At 38.7% G+C, this 18,830-nt stretch overlaps 1 non-coding gene across 1 annotated transcript; it reads right to left on the bottom strand.

The window, feature by feature from the left end:
• Window positions 1-8,000: 8,000 nt before the first annotated feature.
• LOC140140173 (small nucleolar RNA U3) lies at window positions 8,001-8,219 on the bottom strand. Its single transcript, XR_011857226.1, has one exon. It is a non-coding gene; the product is annotated as a small nucleolar RNA U3 (small nucleolar RNA).
• Between the last annotated feature and the right edge of the window lie 10,611 nt (window positions 8,220-18,830).

The following is an 18,830-nucleotide window of genomic DNA, read 5'->3' as shown; positions in this document are numbered from 1 at the left end:
GTTGTCATCAAATACGCGAGAATTGTACGTCTCAATTTCGAGATATTGGTGACAGGTTTTCGACACTGCAATTAATGCTTTAATCTGGGTGATGTTACTGGTATATGTAGGCCTATACAAGGGGTGAAGTTGATACTGTCATCTATCCATGTGCCTTTGTTTTCATACTTTCCATCTACCCACGTGGTACCGTTGATTTCAAATCTGGTTAGATTGTGTTCGATAATTGATTCAGCTGAACATGTAGAATGGGAAATATAAAATTACATTTTCACGTGTCAGTAATTGCTACATCTAGCGTCTATAAGCCTTCGAGCTTTTGCGTTTTCATAAAAGAATAATTCGAGGGTTCAGAACCAGAAAGCCGTAACTCACTATGACTAGCTCTGACAAAATGAACATAAAGTTAGCTCCTTGCTTTGGTCTTAAAAATCAATATTTCCTCTACAATGTCTTTTGTTTTCTATTGAATGTTGTCGTGATTCAAAGCCATATTATAACATTTGCTGAGGAGAACGCCCTCAAAAATTTTTGAATTCTGTTTTTTACATGATTGTAATGTACTTTAGTCAATAAAGATACTCTGCAAAAATCAAGACTTTAGGTGCTGTAGTTTTGTCAAAATCCGAGATTTTGAATAAAACGATGGAACCGGCGTTTTATTACCCATTTCATGTACATGTCCTTAAAACTTTTGAATCCATGCTTTCTTCAAATGTTTTCAGCTTTGACAGCCAGTTGCCATGGCAATTGCCATGAGCATGAAAGTTAGTCTTAAAAACACAGTGGTCAATCTGTCATCCTAACCAGCTGGACTTCACTTGGGTCACCATATTATATGCCCTCTGGCAATTCCAGCCCTGAAACTCACCCCCTGCCCAGCTGACCTCCAGAGCACCAGGAATGTGTTGACATGCAAAAGGTCAAACATCAGCAGGTGTCGAGGTATATGAGATCAAATTATGAAATCCAATATCAGAAAATGAAACCAGTGAAACAAAATTTATTACCCTCGCTTTTCTCTAATCGAGGGTAATTTTGCTAAAGTTCTTTAAGGACCCGTCGACGAAATGCCTTTTATTATTACGATGGAAATATTAGTCGAACACGTATGCACAGTACGTATATGTACACGTCGTGCGGGATACACATACACAAATACCCCGAGGATCGTACCATATTACAACCGCGGAAAGTAACATGCATGGGCGCTAATAGTAAATTCCAATTTTCTATGCTTTACCTCACTTGTTCGGCCCAAAATTAAAAGGGGGCATATCTGACAGTAAAAGCTAACATTTTATGGACAATAAAATAATACTAATCTATTTTTACAGAAATGTTATAATATGGCTTTAATGGGCTGTATCTTCTATAGTGTCCTGGCGACTTTATGATCATTTTGTGGGAGCAGATGATTGCGAGTTGAGGCTTTCTGGCTCTCAACCTTCGAAAGTGGAAATGAGCTTGTTATAATGTTACTGAAATTGTTGAAATGCTCTCTTTTGTATTCAAAGTAGTTTAAGTTGGAGAAATAAAGTTGCATCGTACCGAATGAAGTATCAATCAAAATACGCAGAGCTAAATCATATCATTTTCAGAGTCTTTGCTTGTAGGCCAGTAAAATCAGCTGAAAAATTGCAACATGAATTTTTTTTGCGGAAAACATTTCTATTAGGCGCCCTTATTAACATACTAAAAGTCTACCAAAATCAACCTCTGCGAAATATGGTTATATCGAATTTTTTCAAAATGGCCTCCAAAATGATTAAAATGATGGACAAAATATAGAAAACAGATTTACTATGTCACTTATTAGTAATAGTAACACGATTTGTATGTCTCAAGCCATGCTTAGAGGGTCTGAAATAAGATTCATCACTTTTCCTCACTTGAAAGTTTTCAAAATGGCCGCCAAAATAGCTAGAACGGTCATTATTCCATCACTAAATATGGAATTAAATAATTAGCACTTGCAAACACAAAATGATAGTTTGGGACCACAAGAAACCCCCTTGTACCACAGAAAAAGGTGTTGACACCCACAGAGGAACGGGGAATGCCCAGTATCACCAAACCCTAAACGACCTATCGCCCACACCAACGCACATTTCTTGTGACCCTCTAGGTATAAACGTATGACAATCTTGAGGGGTGGAACGCCTAAATCGCGGGTCAGTATCAGGTCGTGAGAGGTGAGTATTGTTCGCACCCTCTACTTACCTCCCACGATCTCCTTGAAACGCGCAAGGTACCCTCTGAGGGCCCTGGCTGGACACGTCGGTTTCATCGCATATACCCGCAATGAGAACCAGATCAGGGAGGCACTTCGGGTAAGTCAGCTTCGGAACCCAGCCCGGGGAAGGATAGAGATTACCCCGGTGGTGAAGCGTAGGTGGTGCTCGTCTATAGACAGAGCCCCGGGGACAGAGCACACACCGTCATCGTCCCTATATCTTCGTGTTAAAAATTGCCGTGATAGTACGATGAATCCTCACGTTTTTCAATAGCTACGCATGGTGATTTTATTCGAGATAGGCCGAGCGACTTAGGCTAAGCATACAATTTGAGATTTTGAGAGCCTGCCACACTGTTTCTATTCTATGTTTTTACGATTTTCGCATGATCAGTTTATGGCTGGCCGTAACCGCCACAACGTGGAGCTGCTACGCGTAGCTTACTTTTCGCTTCGCGGAGCTAAATTGACCAATCATGTTAGATCTTTTCATTACGCGGAGCCAGTGGATGCATCCTCGTTCCAGAGAGAAAACTCTTGCCAAAATTAATGTTTACTATGGGGATTTTAAATGAATCGATTGTAAATAAACCACGACCAGTTGTACAGGATCAATACCATTGTTTGATTAGTGTATAGTCAATGTTACCTTGCATGCATGTGTCATGTGTGTGGCGTGTTTGTTTGTTTGTTTGTCTACTGTGTCAGGCCAGGATCACTGACACCCACGGTACTGATACTGTCATACTATCACGGTGATCATATTGTTGAATGTTGTTGACTTGAAAATAATCATGATGCAGTCATGTCTACAGTAGAATTCACCACGACCTTTGAAGGACTTAAACCCCATTAAAAGCTGTTAAACCAAGATAACACTCAATGAAAACAGCTCAACTATGTTACATCAGATCTTCTCTGGTTAAATACACACTGCATTTGTGTCTGTTTTACCTGTGCAATGAGCAATGAGCTGGTATTATAGTTTCAGTTGGGTGAACGATTATAAAGCGAACGCAAGGTAACAATACTGTGGGCTTTTGTCTACGAAATGAGACAATAGTCTGCTTATTGTTAACCAGCGTTCTTGAAAATGAGAAGCTTAATGACTTAACACGGTTTAGAAATAATTTCTTCATATTTTTTGGTGTTATCTGTCGTTTACATATCCTTCCTAAAACACTAAAGTACCAATATTTCCAAACACCTAAATTAGCTAACAATTTAGGACATGTTACAAAACTATATTTTCTAGAATTTCAGAGAATACTTTAAATATTGGCCGGTTATTTTTTTTTTTACACAGTGACGTCAACTAGGTAATGGCTTATACTTCTAACATACACTATTTGTAGAGGTCACGCGTCAATGGTGAGCGCACTGAGTATTGTGTATAGGAAAACGGACAGTAACTACAGTATGTATGGCCTACTACTAGTATATAAAGTAAATCCGAACTGGTTTGCAGTTTGCTGAAGGTCGAATTCCGCAGGGACACCGCGCAAGTTATACAAATTAGCTCCCGGCGATACACTGCAGATCGCAGAACTGTGTGCATAGTTTACCACCACTCTGCCTAGCTATATAGTTATGTACAATATGAGTTTCTTATGAGTGCATGTCCATCTTAATAATAAGTCAGTTCGTACTTTTCATAAACTACTTTTTGAATCATAACTTTCGTGACCGAGGATATCTTGCAACTACGTGACGCTCGTCTGGCAAATTCTTAATGAATAAATTCGCTTCACGTAATGAGTAAGTCGTACTTAATTGGTCAGTTTTACCTCCGAGTAATGAAAAACTCTAACATGATCATGATTGGTCAATTTGGCTCCACGGAGCAAAAAGTCAGCTACGCGTAGCAGCTCCATGTTGTGGCGGTTGCGGCCTACCATATCAGTATCCCATATGATATTTTTATTGCAAGAAAATTTTATTTGTTTTCAGGTTTTATATTAAATACACTAACTGGAAATTAAATACACTAATTAGTGAGGACCGGTATTTTGCTGTGGATATGTTTAACTGCAATTTGCGGGTAAAAAATTTGAAATCCTGGGTAAGAATTGTGATCATATTCAACTCTTTGAGAAAATAATAATATAAAGGAATGCATGGAAAATCCAGCTGCAATACAATGTACATTATTGACACACTATCACTCTCTTTATCTACGGCAATAATAGAATATCGATTTCAATCGAATTGAATACGTTGCTCAGTTTTGAGTTTGTAGTTGACTACTAAGCGACCTAAGCGATCGATTGCTAGCCAATCAGATAGAATTCCTTTATTGCGTTCGGTGAAATACCACTCGCCCGTCGCTCACCAACGGAGTATTAAATTTATATTTATCGTATAGGACGTCGACACTGTGGAGCATGTACATAACTGGACAACGTCGACCGCAGGCCACTGCCATCAAGAACACAGTTTTGAGTGTCAAGTCCTGCAGCGAGATGTCCTCTGTGGGTTCGAAGGCCTGGGGTAGATACTGCAACACCAACAGGAGGTCCCATTCCGGAACCAGGGAGCGAACTGGGAGTCTTTCAGCCACCATGCTCTTAATGAGGTCGGAAAGTGCCGGACTCGATAAGACCGTCATAGACCCCCCCCCACCCCCTCCCCAAGCCATGATGAACCGCTACAATGGCAGTCCTGTAGGCTTAAGCGGGAACGAGGCATACAGTCCCCGTGGTAAGAAAATCTGTGACTTGTAGAATCGGCGAAGTCGCGAATCGTAGTTCTGTGTAGTTACATGACTATTGCCTTGCCTTGCAAGCGCAGTAACCGAAATTTAATGGCCCGCTGTCTGGACGAACTGGCGGAAATACGCCAAACAGTTAGGTGGAAGTTGTTGATCACCTCCATCTGTACCTGGTGCCGGTGGCGTGGCGGAACTGTGAGAAGATCTACGCGACATAGACGACTGACTGGTTCTCCCACGAGAAGGTCCAGGAGGCGGGAGAACCACCACTGCTTGTGTAAGAGGGGAGCGGCATAAAAGGGTAATCAGTTCCGAGAATTGGCTACCTTCAGCAGAACCAGAAGGATCATGGCAGTGGGAGAGAAGGCATAACCGAATATGCCCTCCCAACTCTCCTGCATGGCGTCCCTGCTTACCACCCTTAATCCCGGGTGAAGTAAGTCGGAAGCTGATGTTCTGATGGGACGATCTAACCTCTGAAAGATGGACGGACATATGCATACTGCTGAGTGAGGTGCCACTCTATTAGACAAGAGAGAGGAGGACTGACCCCCCCCACCCGACAAGGAATCGGCGAATCAATCCCGGCCAGAAGCTCCGTACCATCTCCATTGACCCCACAGAAGGAAGGACACTGTCTCCCTGCAAATGCTGGTAGCTGGGACTTTTGGTGCCCCCTCCCTGTTGATGTAAAACGCAACGGTCATGCTGTCACACTGAGTTGATTTATCCACCAGGAGATGCAGTGGAGCTGCCGAGGGACCAGAATTATGAGGCTCTGAGGATGCCGCCATTGGAACTGCCCGAGGAAGTATAGCTGTATCTCCTTCGTACGCAATTGGCAGCTCCGAACGCTGGCCACAATAGGTGAAGCCACACCCGAGCCTAAACCGATGCCGCCTGCCTGATAATCAGAGCGCAGAAACAAACATCAGCGATCCTCAAGCCTATGGGAGAGACCCGGACCCTGGCGAAGTCTATCGTCGTCCCCAGAATTATTAAAGTGGAACAGTAAAAAATAAGTTACAGTCATGTTGCAGTCATACTGACAATTAAATTACCTGTTCGAATCACCCATGATGTATAGTCTTTAGAATCGACTCTGTAGCTCTTTGTAGGATAAATTTTTGACGACTCTGTATTGAATGTTATATTAGAACCGTCCATCCAATTACCATCCAAATATTTGCTCTAAAGTAGCCGATACACATAATATGTGGATCATAACTTATATGTATTATTATAATACTGATTCAGCTTATATGGGGAAAAGTTGATTGCACTGTCTGTATTCACAACCCATAATGAACGTATTTGGCGGCCATTTTGAAATTTTGAACAAAAATTACGCAGCAAATAAATATTTATGAAACGGTTAGGGCATAAGAGCATTTGTAGATCAAAAGGTCACCCAATTCCCACATGGACACTCATATATATTGAAATCACAACTGTCTATTATTTTACGACATTTTGGCTGCCATTTTGAAAAAGTCAATTTTATACATCTTTCGCAGAGGTTGATTTTGGTAGACTTTGAGTATGTTAGAATAGAGACTTACGAGCAACATTTCCTGAAAATAGAATTCATGTTGCAATTATTTTGACCTTTGGCGATTTTGGGGGTGATTTTTACTGGCCTATTGGTCAAAATTGTCATTTTTGGTCAAAAACGTAATTTTTTGTCAAATATTTGATTTTTGGTCAAAAATGAGAAGATACTGAGAACATAATAATGAGTGATATTCGGTTGTTCAAAACATACCTGTAATCATATTGCAATTGACAAGAAAAGGCAAAATGTCATCATCAGGTCCGGCTGGACTTATCTCATACTTTCCATCAGCAGGTGTCTGACTGGGAAACTCCTGTTGATACGTCATTTTCAAAGTTAAACAACTTTGAAATCGATCTAAAATTCGAACCAATAATCATTATTATCGTATATCATTAATTGGTAATTCATATACATCAGATAAGTAGTTAATTCTAATAGTAGATTTTTAATCAACCCTCCTTTCCCTTTTTCTTCTTCCTGCTCTTCTTCTTCTTCGCCTGCTCTTCTTCACCTGCATCTTCCTCAGTTTGTCTTTTAATCGATATTCATTTTCTAAATCAATATATTATTGAAAAATAACACTTTGATGTTTTGCAAAAGTTCATTGTACGTACAAATCGTATACTTTGAAAACTTCCTTGATTTATTGTTGTTAATGAGTTACGTACGTTTTACAAAAATGTTGTTGTTTACAACATAACTCAAGAACCATAGGACCTACAAAAGTATATATATATATATTTGAATTCTCCTACACATTTGCTATGAAATGATCAATGCAATTTTTGCCAAAGCTCACTACCATTCGCAAGATGCTGTGAACTACCAAATCGCATTAGTTGCTAACCTTAATTGTCTGTTATACGTGGGTGTTTTTTTGTTTTTTTTTACAAGCTATTTTTCTATCCCTCATAATACCTACGGTATACTTTAATATTAAAGCCACAGGATCCGGTATTCCCTGACGGATCAGTTGCTCTGCATGTTACTCTTGTTAAACCACTATTGAAGGTGGAACCAGATGGGGGAATACAAATCGCCTCATTGACGTTCCCACTATTGTCACTAGGTACAGGCGTTGCCCATGTAACATTAACAGTAGCATGTCCAATGGTTGTGGCTACTTGTTGGTCCCAATAAAAACAGCGCCAAAATGTTGGTCGATGTATATCTGTTATACAACAACAGTGAAATTATAATCAATGGTAACTTCACGCTTAGAAAAAAAAGATGCAAGTTGGGACCCCTAAGGATTCTTGACCTTGTCCCGTATATGGAGCCCTCAAGGGTTCTTCCAAGGAACCTTTACATTTGGGGTTCTTTGAAGAACCGTATCAAAAAGGTGCTTCAAGGAACCTCTCAAGGAACCTCTAAAGGGTTTCCAAAGAACCTTTGTGATAGGGTTATTTGAAGAACCCTTTCACAAAGGTTCCTTATTGAACCTCTAAAGGTTCTTCCATTTTGTCCCGTATATGGAACCCTATGGTTCTTCAAAGAACCTTCATGATAAGGGTTCGGGTTCTTTTAAGAATCACGTCAAAAACGTTCCTAAATGAACCTTTAATTGGTTCCTAGTTGAACCTTTAAAGGTTCTTCAAGTTCGTCCTCATATATGAAACCCTATGGTCCTTCAAAGTCTACACTTTGCAATCATGTTTCTTTGAAGCATGGTGTGTGACACGTACTCTAGAAATTATCCTTAAAAGTACGGTCTTAGAAGTGAACGGGCATAAAATTATATGTAGTTGCTTGAAAATATAAAATATGTGGTGTTAAATAGCGTTTGTTCTGCACTAGGAACCCTATTCAAGAAAAATAGGGGTTCCTTCTGAGACTTCTAGCGAACCTTTGAAGGTTCTTCAAGCGCACATGGTTCGTGAACGAACCCTATATCATTTTTTTCTAAGAGTGTTCACTTTATTTTTGATCACACCGAGAAAGCGAGAAGAAGGGTTTCTTCTTAATTAAAACAAACTAGTCATCGTCAAAAACAAAAACAAAACAAAAATTGAGGAGTTTGAGTACCATTGCAATTAAACGGCGATTGACTATATCAAGGAACACCCAGAATATGGTTATATTTGTCTGGAACTCTTGCATCAATAGGTGTGATTCCAGGGCATTATTTTAAATGAAAGGAAGCGCATAATTGGTGCTTTCAAAATGTGACTTCTCAGTGTGTCCTAGAAATCTACCCCATATTTTTGCTTCTGCAAATAGTAGCCTTCGTATGTTTTAAGATTATAATTAATTGAAGTGACATTAAAATACTAGTTGGGCATATTTCAGATGGCTTAAAATGAAGTAGGCATAATGACCAATATCGAAAATAATGTTTTGGTGTATATTTTATTTCCAGAATCCGATTTAACCTTACCTATAAATAATGAGCTTCAAACAAAAAAGATAAGAGCACATTATAAGGACTGCAATCAAATTAATGTTGCCCTCCTTTGTAGGTGACATTTTAATGTATATACTTTGTTTGACGAAGCTAACCTTTACAAAAATGGATTAGATTTGTTAAAGCCTTATTTGTATGGAACCTGAAGATCAGATTTTACTTCCACAAAATGTATTTTATTATAAAATTGTTCTCTTTAATGTGTTCTACTTGTTTTTTGTTATCAAGGGGCAGTCTTCAGTGAACTGCACTTTTTAGAGCCACCAAACCTTTAAATTAAGCAGATAGGCAGAGTCTGCTTGCTCTCTGTTGACAAGGGGCAGTCTTCAGTGAACGGCTCTTTTCAGAGCCACCAATCTTTTACAATATCTGATAGGCGAGGTCTGCTTGGTCTCTGTTGACAGGGACAGTCTTCGGTGAACGGCTCTTTTCAGAGCCATCAGTAGTTGTCCTGAAGTTCTAAGTCATAGCTACTCCTGACGAAAGCTTGACAGTTCTAAACTAGTCCGACGGCGAACCCGCTAAAAACTTTCGTCGTAAAAGCATATTCCACAATACATAAAGTGCTCACCTATAATATCCACCGTTACGCTGCAAGTTGCATAATTCCCTGCGTCGTCATAGGCGGTACAATTTGCTATCGTTGTTCCAACTTGAAAATTCAAGAATCTCTGAGGGTCACATTGAAGCTTGGAAACGTGTCCTGAGTTGTCAGATATTTCCTCAAAGGGCCACAAAACTGGGTTAACTGGTCTGTTCACCCTTCCATCTAGGCGTTCGGTATAAGTTTCATTGTAACATCGCAGCACCGGAGGTTCCGTATCTGATTTAATTTCAAAATAAATCAATTGGACAATGAAAAACCGGTTTCATTAATTATCATTTTGGAGCATCATCAATTACCCAATATGTGCAGCATTAAAATAATAACACACATTCGTTCTTTATTCACTTCTTAGCAAACACAAAACGGTTTACAGAAAAACGTTCAAATGTCGGTTTAATAACATTTTGAAAACTTAATGCACAATATATATTCTAACATAATGTTAATTAATTGTGACAAATATGTTGCCAAAATGTTTGGCAAAAAGCATTTTGCAATAACATTTTGACACCATTTAAAAAAGTTGTTGCAGTGTTTTTCCACATAGAACGTTCTTAAAATGTTTCAAGACCTTAACCCGACATTTTAATGTTATCAAAACGTTTTCCCAAAACCAAAACGCGCTTATAACTTTATTCATTCATTCATTCATTCATTCATTCATTCATTCATTCATTCATTCATTCATTCATTCATTCATTCAATCAATCACGCGTAATTTTAAGCGAGATTCCCCTTTCGATACAAACACCATAGAATATAAAAACATGTAATTTGATAAGTAAAGTTACATAGAAATATTGTCGACACCTTATGGTTACGCGAGGTGTTTTGAATTATAACCCAATTTTTGTAAGCTTAAGGGATCTAAAATGAGCGTTTATTGCGTTTCGACAGTATTTTTGTGGGACATGAGAGCACCTCAGACCTATCGAATTGCATTCTGAATACGAAGCATGTCTTTCTGATATCAAATAATTTTCATTTTTTGAAAATCACAATATAATACAAATTTTATGACAAATTATAAAAATTTGATATTTTTCAAATTTTTGATATATAACAGTCCTCGAAGTAAATTATATAAATCTAATGTTATATTCTTAAAGTGTATGTAGCAGGGAGGAAAAGCCGACAGTCAATTGAAAATTTTGACCTTTCATATTGAAGATATGGATTTTTTTCCCAAAAGACCTAATTTATTTTGGTGTTTTGGGGAAAAAAATCCATATCTTCAATACGAAAGGTCAAAATTTTCAATTGATCGTCGGCTTTTCATCCCACCTACATACACTTTAAGTATCAATCATCAGATTTCTAAAGTTTACTTCAAGTACTGTTAAATATCAAAAATATCAATTTTAATGATTTGCCATAAAATGTGTATTAAATTGCGAATTTCAAAAATCAAAATTATTTGATATCAGAATGACATTCTTCGTATTCAGAATGCAATTCGATATGTCTGATGTGCTCTGATGTCCCAAAATAAATACTGTCCAAACGTTCATACCCCAGCCCTTAAGTTAATTTTTAAAAATACCATCAGTGATAATTGTGGTTGCGCATTCACCTTGCTTTCTTGTCCTGCGAGGCCATTGTAAATTGGAACTCCATTAGTTGCAAATTCTCACTATGCCGGGCTTCCCCCCTTGATGTTGCAACTAATGGAGTTACAATATGCAATGGCCTCGCAGGGCAAGAATCAACGAACGTTGGCAATACCATCTTGTCACTGATCAATTGCCAATTGTCGCCAAATCAACTGACGCCTTGAAGTTGTAACTAGTATAAGGTGCAATACCGTAGCCTCTCAAAATATGAGTCCAGTTGAATTTTTAAGAGTTTTTAAAATTGAAATTAAATTGTATCTTTAATTATACCTGGATGAATGACAACCTTCACAATCTTGCTATTATATTGCTTTATTAGCGGATAAAGCACGTGCATTAGTATTTTAAGATACGATGTCATTTAGAATGTGACCCCTAATGACCATTTGAACTGATACCACGGTCGTTTGATGGCATGTAAAATTGTGTAATTTTAAAGAAAAGTTGAACAATGATGGCGCTATTTATCTAAAATCTTGTTTGCATCTTTACAAGGGGAAGACACTTGTAAAATGACATTAGAACAACAGCAAACAGACTAACAAATGACAAGGGAATTTTCAAAAAACCTTTTTATCATGAAATGTAAGGTATAACTCATATTATTTGGCTAACTTAGATTCAAAGCATATGTAAATAGCGCCCTCAATTTGCACACAAACGTACAGTTTATAGAATTAAAATTGTAAAAAAGACACCTGTAAAATGACATAAGAACAACAGCAAACAGACTAACAAATGACAAGGGAATTTTCAAAAAACCTTTTTATCATGAAATGTAAGGTATAACTCATATTATTTGGCTAATTTAGATTTAAAACATATGTAATTTGCACACAATTGTACAGAGTATAGAATTAAAATTACCACAAAAAAGCAGAAAAATATGAATAATGTGATATAGAAACAAAAATCTATGTTAAAAATTGCTACAGAATATAATGTGTACATACAATTTATCATTGTGATAGCTGTTGGTATTATCCATGGTATTATTCAGGTCTAGAATTGAACATTATAATAATCAAACAACCGTGATACAGGGATACAACATACAACCCGGGGATACAACATTTAAAAGATACGTCGCATTTTTCATCTGATCATAGTGATAGGCTGTACAGCCCAAAAAAAGGGGTGATGTTGGAAAAAGCTTAGGGTACTAGCTGAATTGAAGCAGCTAATCCTTCTGAGCATTTTGACACCTTTAAAAAAAAATCGGTTGAAAAATGAGACAGTGCGGGCCAAAAAACTACGCACAAGGGGGATTTCTTGGGACCCCCCTGTTTTTCACTATTTTGACAATTATGGGCATTTTCTTTGCTGTTTGTTGGATTCTAATGACTATTTACATGATTTTGGGTCCCCTGGATATATTTATGCAATTTTTACACAAATCGTATGTTTTGATGCAAGTTTAAGAGCTAATTTAGGATGTGAGGGCGCTGTTCAACATAATAGCCGTTACGTATCCCCCCTACTAAAATTTTATAATTTTTTATTATCAAATCAAAGTTACTGATAAATAACAGCATCTGTCCAAATTTGAACTCTCAACCTTATTTCACTTGTGCGTGGTAACCATTTGAAAATGTGTAGAGACGCTTCCATTGACTTACATGTGATACAAAGTTCGTTGACCCCTGTATATTGCTATGGGCAGGTTACCCCTGTATTAAAAATTAGTGCCACGGTCACACCAAATGTGACAAATGACTAAAAATTTCAGAATATGGATGATTAATGATTATCTCTAGTATGATTAACTTAAAAATAAAAAATGGCTGCGAAAGGGGTCACTAAAGGGTAAAGCGCCCTCACAGCCTAATTTTGCCCAAAACCGTTAATTTTAAGGACACATAAAAGTTTCATTTGACACAAAGTGCATAAATGACCTTCCTGGACCTAAAACTATGTAAGTAAATACCAAAATGCATTACATAATCCTTAATGTGATAAAATTCCCTTAAAACTAGAAAATAAAGGTCAAATCCGCCCCCCCTTGTGTGTCGTTATTTGGCCGGCACTGTCTCAATTTTTGGCCGATTTCAATAAAATTGGTGTCAAATTACTCAGACCAACAAGCTGCATAAAATAACCTGGTACCCTAAGCTGTTTGCAACTACACCCTTATACAGCCTATCACAAGGATTTCAAAATTCTATAGTTTTTACAATCTATACGCCCAACCATCACAGAGTTATTCTTGTACGGTGGTTACAATTTCAATGCATCGTACCTTTGGCCAACGTTTCCAATGATCCAGTGCACTCAAGTGGTCCAACATGGAATTTGACACCTCGAATTGGCGGTAACCTCGTCACACCGTTTATCAATAATCCTATAACTGGTAACATATCTTTGTCTGTATTATAACCTTGGTTAGAATGCCATATATTGTCGTCAACCTTGCCATTGCAGCTCTTTGTTGGATCATCACACTCTAAATAAAGTGAACAAAAATGCAGCCAGTAAAATGTGCAAGTCCTCCTGGCAACGGGGCCTGGCAAGTTGCAATCCGGCTTTCTCGGTTCGTAAAGAAATGGAAAACAATCTATGCTACTTATTTAGCATATTTGGCACAGCAAAAGTAAGCAAGTTGATAACCTCTGGTCCTGCTACCCCTACAAATACACATCACTTCCCCATACGGATTTCCGGATGTTGGAAATAGAGAAAACATAACCGAAATTGAACACAAACACACACCCTACCAGGGCTCGAAATTCAATTTTAAGGGTACCTTTTTCCAGGCCAATGAGCAAATGACACAACCGATGGAAACTTTGTAATTGAGCCGCACCAAGGCCAATCCTAAGGGTAACAGAGACTATAATGGCGGCCTCCCTGAATTTCAAGGACTTACCCCTACATACAAGAATAGTTTCGAAAAAAGAAATGACGTTACAGGGATTAATGACGTAATTGCGAAATTCATGTGTTGGTTATGAGAAAATCAGTCACTGAAATGAATGGAGATCAAGGTAGCGTAGGTTGAGAAATGTTGGAAGTTTCATCAAGGTAGTGTAGGTTGAGGGGTGTTGTGAGTTTCATCAAGGTAGCGTAGGTTGGGAGATATTGGCAGTTACATCAAGGTAGTGCAGGTAGGCGGATGTTGAGAGATTCATTAAGGTAGTTTAGTTTAAGAGATGTTGGGAGTTACATTAAGGTAGTGTAGGGAGGCGGATGTTTGGAGATTCATTAAGGTAGTGTATGTTGGGAGATACTGGGAGTGTCATTAAGGTAGTGTTGGCCTAGGTTGGGAGATGTCAGTAATTACAATAGACCAGCGCCCTCCGGGGTTTGGATGTCGTGTCGTGTCGTGACCTTTGACATGACTTCGTCTTGTGTTTTACCTGTTGATTATTATCTCATTATATTATGCTGTTATTATGTATCATTGTGCCCACGTGGTGGTTGTGTAGGGTATACCAAGATAGGCATTCAATACTACAATTAAAGTGTTATTGTTCTATAGGGCCTATTATTTAGTGTGCTGGTCTATCAGTAATGTATGTTTGCTTAAAATGGAAGTTTCATTAAGGTATTGTAGGTAGGGAAATGTTGGGAGTTTCATTAAACCTAACCCAACTAGGACTCACTAAAGCTCACTATTAAAACCACTCTGCGTGCATGCATTCCACGGGACTTGATGACGCAATCAGACGAAGTCATATATACCCAGGGAATCGTTGGCCGGGCCAACGTCACCTGTGTGGCTACATGCTGGGGATCTTCTGCGTGGCATGCGAGGGGTCCGAGGTTCGAATCCCGGGGGTGCCAAGTGACTTTTCTCTCCTTTTTCGTTTCTTCTTTCCCTTCCGATAGCAAAAACCACGGGTAGGGTTAGGGTTAAGGTATGTTGGGAGATGTTGGGAGTTTCATTAAAGTAGTGTATGTTGGGAGATGTTGGGGGTTTCTAGAGTTTGAAGTTCCATTAATATACCTCATAATAAGGATACACGTAGACAAAATAAACCGGCCGATAATCTAACCCAGGACTTCGGGTTTACACGACCTGTGCCTTAACCACTTATCCTTCCCGTCGACCATGCCACTTTTTATCCATAATGTAACACATTCTCTTACCTTTCTTTAAACCACAAGCACAGCCATGAATGCCGGTTGGAATACCCCAATTTGGCATATATCCGCCTCTGCGTGATCTCCAATATGTCCGGCTATTATAATTTATATCCATTATTGCAGTGTTAAACGTTTCAATCCTCACAAACTGCCGACATTGATGTGACTGCTTAATCATGGCTTCTATCTTGTCCATAGAGACCTCGTAAGTAAGCGATAATAGTCCTTTGTTGTAAATTTCCCCGTGTGGTTTATCGTGGAAGATTAAAGTTGGACCTGCAGAAAAATATACATTTAACGTAAAAATTTATTTAATTGTCACACGAGCGAAACGAACTTGAATATCGTGCATAAATCAGTGGCGTGGCTATGATTTATCCGAGGTGTAAGGGGCGACAATTGACAAAAAATGTCAAAAAAGATCACGCGAGGTTTTTTGGTGTTTGTTATATATGTTGCACTGTGACGTTTAAAGACCCGCTCAGTGATCCCAGCGCAAATGTAAAAAAAATTAATTGTTTATAAATTGCTTAAAAGTGTAGGATAAATCATCAAAATAATTGTCATTTGGAATTTTTGAAATGCAAAATTTTGCAAAAAAACGAAGAAAAATAACAGTATTGATTAAGATGAAGCCCCATTCAAATACATGTAGCTGTCATGTAAAATGCCTTATTTTGTCTTAAATACACGGCACTAGCAGGCAATGTTAGCACATCTATGACAATGACAAAGGTACCAAAATCTGAATTTTGATGTTTTGTATTATATCACTCATACATAAATTCTAGACAGTTCATTGGTTGATTACCATTTATTATTTTTACCATCACCCCCTCCGTGTGATAGATAGTCTTTACTATCATAGTGCTCTGCCGTAGTGCGCCTGCACCAAGCCGTGCGCTGACTCTTGGACTCGCCGATTTAATTATGGGGTGGACCCCAAAATGTGAAGTATATCACGGCAAAACATGGTGTTATGTTGATAAAAATGTATTTCCTACCTTAAATAGTATTTTAGTAATAGAATTTATGCATGAGTGACATAAAACAAATATTAACTGTCTTAAATTCGTGTAATGGTCGAAATATAATCACTCGGTGAAAGATGTATTGTTCCATTCCACTCGCCGTTCCGGCTCGTGGAATGGAACAATCCATCTTTCACCTCGTGATTATATTTCGACCATCACACTCATAGACAGTTGATATTTGTATACTATCGTCCGGATGAGCAAATCACCAAATGGGCCTTTAAGTCTCTAAGAGCCCCTACAACGATGACGATGGCGATGAGTGTGATTATGACGCTATTCTGATCGTGATGGTGATCATATTCATGCTGACAATGGCGACGACGGATCGACGTGGGCAAATAAGAAACATACCTGTACCGTTCAAACGACAAAGAACGTCAAAATCACCAACAATATCCTCTGGTCCCGTGGAGTCAATTCGATACATTCCGCTTGGTAAATCAGGGTTTTCCGTCATAATTTCAAAACACGTTTTTGGATCTATTATAAAGGTGCATATTATTTACATGTTTTAAATAAGATATTTACACAAAAACAAGACGAGGACGTATAAGATCTAACCCAATTGTAATTGAAGTTCAGATATCATTTTTTATTTAATGAAGTAAACTACCCTTTCTACATCCCATTCTGCATAAACGGTCAATACAAACACTTCCAACTTAGGAGGTAACGGGTTCAACCAATGCAACCATCTCTAAATTCCGTCAACCGATTGTCCTTTCAAACTCTTATAATCTTTCGTTAGAAGACAAATCAGTCCACGACCTCTTCTATTAATTGCCGAGGGTCTTTGACAAAGACTAGTACTGACTTTCATACCGTTATGATTACCGCGTTGTGACGAAAACATACTTATGCTGGTTTCATATTTTCCTGCCGCTTTGCCGCTCTGAAGATGATTTTTACTTCACTGCGCAGTCGCACCAGAAACGCTAGCGGTGACCAGCGGCAAGCCGATATATCGATCACTCCACCGCTTTGCCCAAGCAGCAGCACCGCTGGTAGTTGAATTCAAATCAACTCGGAGCGGTGCGGCTCTAACGTATGAGAACAAAATACGATTTTGTTGTGGTGCTGAACGGCAAGAGTGGCTTTTAGAGTCATGCCGCTGCCGCTCAGCGGTGTGCCGCTCTGCTTGCAGACAAGTGCACGCGGCGTGATGAAGGGTCAGGCTGCTCAGCGGCAAGCGGCAGAAAGTATGAAACCAGCATAATTTAAACCGTCCGCAGCTATTTGCACTATATTGACTATAGAGGGCGACATTATCGATTTCTTTACAATGCAGAATCGCTACCCGCGCTCAGCGAACTGCCTAAGTATTTTGTATGTGGTGTTAACGTCTACAAAATACGATCCAAATATTATCTACTTCACAATCTAGATTCGTCATTTAGGAATTACTTACAACGTACGGTTACGGTAAACCTGCACGTATCCAGTATTTCTGCACCGGCTTTAGCTTCACATACAACTTCGTTATACCCTACATTAAACTGTGCTGAAATCCCCGGTGAACAAGAAATCGTTGAGGCTACATCAGGGTTGCCTGCCAGATGAGGAATCGTCCAGTTGACACTCAGTGATGTTGCATTGCTATATAGAACTTCTGTCTGGTTCACGGGACACGAAAGTACTTGTGGAAAAAAAATAAGATACAAAACTGTATTTTCCTATTTCTCATCTCTATATCGGTGATCTCAAACCCATGCTATATCGAGATCACCGTGAGCCTATAGTTTGAATACGCCTTTTCCGTGGATGTTAGAATTACGAAATAACCCATCCCTTTGTCAAAAGTTGCCGTATACCATCCATCCCCAGATGATATATCTGGCTCCATTATTTTCACTCTCAAATTATCCAAACAATATCGCACCCGCGAATGAGTATCTATCCACTCTCATCCAAGACTCATACCAACCTATCTCATCTTAAAAACCAATTCGAATAACCCCACAGACATTAGGGACCACTAATCAATTGGAGATGTACTTACAAAGCACTGTGGCAATAAAGGTACATGTTCCTGTGTTTCCCGATGGATCAGTTCCGCTGCACTCTACTTCCGTGTCTCCAGGTGGAAATGAATGTCCTGATGAAGAGTTGCAGGTTATGTGTATTTCCACCCCGCTGTCTTCTGTATATCCTGGATCACTCCAATGAACAATGGCCGTTTGAAGTAATTTATTACTAACAACCTGAATTGGTTGTGGGCAGATAATAATGGGAGCAGTAACATCTGAAAAAAGGTGAAGAATAAGGAGGAAACAAGAAGCAGCACAAAACATACACAAATTGTGAATTAATGAAAACAAATATTAGAAGCAAAAGCAAAAAAATAATAATAAATAAAATAATGCCTTGACAAAATCGAAAGCAGTTTTTCAAAGATTTGAACCACCGAACCAATGGAAACCTTGTCCATTCTCTACGAAAAGTATTTCTGCGGGCTTCTTGTAAAGAAGGCGTATGTAAAGAGCCCCATGAGCTACCTCTAACTCAAAATTCAAAATGCCAAGTATAACGTTTTCCTTGCTTCGGATGTTCCGGTTAACCTAGAGACTGCAAAAGCAAAG

This window comes from Amphiura filiformis, chromosome 18, assembly GCF_039555335.1.
Source record: "Amphiura filiformis chromosome 18, Afil_fr2py, whole genome shotgun sequence".
Taxonomy (NCBI): Eukaryota; Metazoa; Echinodermata; class Ophiuroidea; order Amphilepidida; family Amphiuridae; genus Amphiura; species Amphiura filiformis.
The sequence above is the reverse complement of the archived record's forward strand: the minus strand, read 5'-3'. Positions and strand labels throughout refer to the sequence as shown.